Source organism: Moschus berezovskii, chromosome 15 (assembly GCF_049115385.1).
Source record: "Moschus berezovskii isolate FMDL1 chromosome 15, NW_MosBer_1.0, whole genome shotgun sequence".
NCBI classification, from domain to species: Eukaryota; Metazoa; Chordata; class Mammalia; order Artiodactyla; family Moschidae; genus Moschus; species Moschus berezovskii.
Genome location: NC_142474.1, coordinates 79,918,773 through 79,924,888, shown reverse-complemented (window position 1 = coordinate 79,924,888; position 6,116 = coordinate 79,918,773).

Here is a 6,116-nt window from a genome sequence, read left to right as displayed (position 1 = left end):
TCAGAGACTGGGCCTTCTGAAACCCCGCATTTATTTCATCCACTAACGCCGCGGACAGTGGTTTGGTTTTGTTTGGGGTGAGCTGCAGCGCCCACGGTTTCAGAACATAAGCATCAGACTGATTTCAGGGCATGTGTGATGCCGGAGTCCCCAGCAGGGACCAGAGTACAGAAGCTAGATGTGCACGTGTGTGAAAGTTTTAGCACAACTTGTCTACACCAGGGCTTCTCAACCTTTCACGGGCGTCAGAGTCACTCATTCATGCTGTCAGCTTTGCAAAGAAGTGACTGGCCCCTGAAAGAGAATCTCTGGGGGTGAGGCTCCTGAAGTAATATTTTGTAAAACCGAGAATACAGAATAAAGGGATCAGAAACGAACTTCCGGGAAACCAGGGCCCAGCACTGATCCTGCAGATGGGTGCATCGTGGTGGTGGGGGGTGGAGTGCCACCCTCGGGGGGACACGACTTAGCTGCCAGGGCTCCTGACACACCTGTGTTTACCTGAGTAAAAGCAATCAGCTGTTGAAACAGTCCCTGTAATAGTCACATCACTCATGATAAAGGTCAAACCTGCTCTCAACACACAGCAAATAATGTCAAAGCTAAAACCGATTTTAATTCCCAAATATTTGGAAAAGGGGTTATATCTGAAATTGTCTAAGACTCTTAGCCAAGAAAACAGCTTACTTTGACTCTAGCAGAAATATGAAAGGGGATATTCTTTTACCTAAAAAACAGACTCCTCCTGGAAAATGTCTTCAAAAGGTCTTTCAAAAACTCACCAGGTACTCTCACACAGCTTTTCTAGGGTACTTTTCTGAAGAATCCTAGATAATTTCCTAGCACAGAAGCCATTTGATACACCAGAATCCATCTATCTCATTTGCCTCTCATTACCATCACAGAATTTAAATAATTATTAAAAATTCAGTTAAAATATGAGAATTTCACAACAACACAACTCCTTGTAACTTTATATACTCCCTATTCACTGGATATTTTAAAGGATACCAACAAAATGACTTTTTAATTTTCGGCACTGACAACTTCTTAAAAGTGTGTGCAACCTGATTTTCGTACAAGCGTACATAAGAGGAAAATGCTTGGGTTTCATTTGTGGCCCTTTATTTTTGTTTCACGTAACACTATAATGATGCTTCCTGTTTGCCAGATACTTTCACAAGCTCTTTAGAAATATTAATTTATTTATTCATCAACATAGCTTTGTGAGGAAGCAGTTATTACTGCCTTCTTAAGAGAGCTGAGGCTCAGAGACGTTAAGTAACTTGCCTGAAGCCACATGCTATTAGAGCTTCAAATCCAGGTAGTCTTCCTCCAGCCTGAGTTATGAACCAGCACCCTAAGTGGCCTCTCTTATTTTTCCTCTTCCTAAAAAGTCCTGAGTGTTCACTGGAAGGACTGATGTTGAAGCTGAAACTCCAATACATTGGCCACCTGATGTGAAGAGCTGACTCATTGGAAAAGACCCTGATGCTGGGAAAGACTGAGGGCAGGAGGAGAAGGGGGCAACAGAGGATGAGATGGTTGGATGGCATCACCGACTCGATGGAAATGAGGGTGAGTAAATTCCAGGAGTTGGTGATGGACAGGGAGGCCTGGCATGCTGCAGTTCATGGGGTCGCAAAGAGCTGGACACGACTGACCGACTGAACTGAACTGAAAAGAATCTTAGAATCAAGGATGGGTACCTATAAACCATCTACAGAGGATGGTAGAATAAAAGCTGTTTTCTTTCCCTCTCCATACAGGTACATGTAAGACAAGAGGCTTCACTCCAGTTTCACAAGCCCACTTCTGACTGGCTGTTACAGCCACTGGAGCCCGGCTGTCTCTCCTCTGCTGCTCAGGAATCCTCCTCCTCCTCTCCACTCCCCAGCCCTCTCTGCTCTTTGCGTGCCTTACTCATAGGTCCACCCTCTCCTCCTGCCTCTAGTCTGATCCAGGCTGGCCTTCCTTAAGTTCAGAAAAATGTTTTTAAAACATGAAACTGCTGCCTTATCTATCTCAAATATCTTCAATGTCACTGCTTTATTCTGCAGATAAAAGTCAATAATTCAGCCAAACATACAAATGCTCCCCGTGCCTGCCCAGTTCATTATCCTGTAGCACAGCTGGCACACAGGAGGAAGTCTTGTTCTCCCGCAGGTACCCTTTGCGTGAGCTGTATTAAGCTGTTTCCAATACGATCCCTCTGCTCTCTCTTCTGGAATTCCCTTCACCCCTATCGTGTGTGTGTGTGCTAAGTCACCTCAGTTGTGTCCTACTCTGTCACCCTAGGGATGGTAGCCCACCAGACTCTTCTGTCCATGGAATTCTCCAGGCAAGAATATTGGGTTGCCATTTCCTCCTCCAGGGGATCTTCTCAACCCAGGATCAAACCCGCGTCTCTTCTGTCTCTTGCATTAACAGGGTTCTTTACCAGGTGGGTTCTTCACTATCAGCGTCACATGGAAAGCCGCAATCCTTATTCCTTCCCTTCTAATTTGTGTCATGAGTCTACACTAGATGATTCTAACACATTCTTCAAAGTCCAGCTCAGCATTGCTTTCTCTTCCATGGGAGGCTGATCTAGATGTTCCTTCTCATTGGTAACCAAGGCATTTTTCTACTGCCTCTTAGAACTACTGGTGTATTCCTGTACAGACTCCTCCCTGATCATCATTCACTTAGGTGGGAGCTACTCAAAGTGTGATCTGCAGACAAGGCTGTCAGTCAGCATCGTGTGCATGCTCCTAGGAGAGGCTGTTTCTGAGGCTCCACCCAAGAGCCACCAAACCAGCACTTCTGCAGGTGGAGGCCAGCAGTGCACAAGGCTCGGTGCTAATAGGAGGCAGCACTGCACTGGACCAGAAGCTGCTGAAAGCACTTGTCTCCTAGCACCGTACTCCTGGGATGAAGCCAAGAATCCATGGATGGTCAATGAATGAATGAATGTTGAGTTAATCCCCCGAATGACTCATTAAACCTGTCTTTCCTGGGAAACTACAATACTACAATTCCTTAGTGCACCAATGCCTCCAAATATTCTCAGTATTGAAATTTTTCTTAAGTTTTGAACTGGATAAGACTCAGGTGTTCTGAGTGTTTGTTTCAGCACTATTGGACAAGGTGCAGAAAAAAATTTAAGTTTGGAGCTGATTAAGGCAAGCATAAAAGTGAAAATTCTCGAAGATGTAAAGAATCTCAGAAGTGTATTTTTATGGATTCTACTATATAGCAGAAGGTGGTACCCTCCATTTCAAGCTTTGAAAGATTATTTGAAGCTTCCTTAAATAGTTATTATCTTGCTTTTGATTACTTTTTGAACATAATAGTTTAGGAAGGAAAATGCAAATTGTATAGACACAGTAAAGACTGCCACATATCAAAATATCATTTTTTTTTTTCAAAATATCATTTTGTACTTTACTGCTGCTGCGTCGCTTCAGTTGTGTCCGACTCTGTGTGACCCCATAGATGGCAGCCGACCAGGCTCCGCCATCCCTGGGATTCTCCAGGCAAGAACACTGGAGTGGGTTGCCATTTCCTTCTCCAATGTGTGAAAGTGAAAAGTGAACTCTCGCAAAACAGTCTTTAGGCTGTATACTGGTCATGAAGACTCACTGCAGCAATTCTTGTTAAAATGAACAAGACCTTCAATGAGGTAACACCTCAAATCAGTCAGAATGGCCAACATGCTGGAGTGGGTGTGAAGAAAAGGGAACTGTGCTATACTGCTGGGGGGAACGTAAACTGATACAGCCACTATGAAAAACAGTATGGAATTTTTCATAAAAAACTAAAAACAGAGTTGCCATATGATTTAGCAATCTCATCCCTGAGCAAGTATCTGGACAAAACTGTAATTCTAAAAGATAAAAAAAAAAGATAATTCAAAAATGTACTATATATATATACACCAGCAGTGTTTACAATAGCAAAGACAAGGAAGCAGCCTAACTGCCCATCAACAGATGAGTGGATACAGAAGATGTAGTGTATACACAACGAACCACCACTCAGCCATAAAAAGAATGCAATAATGCCACCTGAAGCAACAGAGACAGGCCATGAAATTATCACACTGGATCAAGTCGGAAAGAGAATACCAGGAGGGAGAGCTGCCACGTGGAATCTAAAACATAACATAAATGAACTTATCTCTGAAACAGAAAGAGGCTCACAGATAGAGCACAGACTTGTGATTGCCAAGGGGAAGGGGGTGGGGGGTAGGATGGATTAGGAGCTGAGATTATCAGATGCAAACTGCTATACAGAATGAATAAATAACAAGGTCCTGCTGTATAGCACAGGGAATTGTATCCCCCAACACTCTGTAATAAGCCATAAAGCGCAGTCGCTCAGTTGTATCCGACTCTGCGACCCCATGGACTGCAGCATGCCAGGCCTCTCTGTCCATCACCAACTCCCAGAGTTTAATCAAACTCATGTTCATTGAGTCGGTGATGCCATCCAACCATCTCATCCTCTGTCGTCCCCTTCTCCTGCCCTCAACCTTTCCCAACATCAGGGTCTTTTCAAATGAGTCAGCTCCTCTCAGCAGGTGGCCAAAGTATTGGAGTTTCAGCTTCAGCATCAGTCCTTCCAATGAATATTCAGAACTGATTTCCTTTAAGATGGACTGGGTGGATCTCCTTTCTGTCCAAGGGACTCTCAAGAGTCTTCTCCAGCACCACAGTTCAAAAGCATCAATTCTTCAGCGACCAGCTTTCTTCACAGTCCAACTCTCACATCCATACATGACTACTGGAAAAACCATCCCTTTGACTAGACAAACCTTTGTTGGCAAAGTAATGTCTCTGCTTTTTAATATGCTGTCTAGGTTGGTCATAACTTTTCTTCCAAGGAGCAAGCATCTTTTAATGTCATGGCAGCAGTCACCATCTGCAGTGATTTTGGAGCCCGAAAATATAAAGTCTGTCACTGTTTCCATTGTTTCTCCATCTATTTGCCATGAAGTGATGGGACCAGATGCCATGATCTTAGTCTTCTGAATGTTGAGCTTTAAGCCAACTTTTCACTCTCTTCTTTCACTTTCATCAAGAGGCTTCCTAATTCTTCTTCACTTTCTGCCATTACGTGTGGTGTCATCTGCACATCTGAGGTTATTGATATTTCTCCCAGCAATCTTGATTCCAGCTTGTGCTTCATCCAGTCCAGCATTTCTCATGATGTACTCTGCATATAAGTTAAATAACCAGGGTGACAATAGACAGCCTTGAAGTACCCCTTTCCCAATTTGGAACCAGTCTGTTGTTCCATGTCCAGTTCTAACTGTTGCTTCCTGACCTGCATACAGATTTCTCAGGAGGCAGGTCAGGTGGTCTGGTATTCCCATCTCTTTAAGACCTTTGCACTTTGTTGTGAACCACACCGTCAAAGGCTTTAGCATAGTCAATAAAGCAGAAGTAGGTATTTTTCTGGAACTCTGTTGCTTTTTTGATGATCCAACAGATGTTGGCAATTTGATCTCTGGTTCCTCTGCCTTTTCTAAATCCATCTTGAACATCTGGAAATTCACGGTTCAAGTACTGTTGAAACCTGGCTTGGAGAATTTTGAGCAATACTTTGCCAGCATGTGAGATGAGTGCAATCATGCGGTGGTTTGAGCATTCTTTGGCATTTATGTATTTACACATATATATATACACACACATCTGTGTGACTGTAGCTGTACAGCAGAAACTAACAACACTGCAGATCAACTATAGTTCAATAAGTTAAAAAATATAAAATTAAATTAACAAGCCCACTAGTATGACTTATTTTTAAAAATTTCCAGGTATAGTTTCATTCTTCTAAAATAAACTGATGTAAAAGAGATGGTCTATTCAATGTAAACTGTTCATCCAAGTCATAAAAACAAAAAATACACCTCTATTTTGAAATAATTTCTGTACTACTGCTGCTGAAGTGAAAAAATCATCCCTGCCATCTAAAGCACAGCCCCTCGTCTTACCACTCAGCTTGGTTGCTACCGGAGTTAGTGGGAACAAACCAACGATTCAGGGGCAGCAGTTTAACAGGAAACGTTAACTATGTCCTATACACAAAGTATGGACGTGACAAAGTAAGTAGTGGGTTTTCTGTTTAAC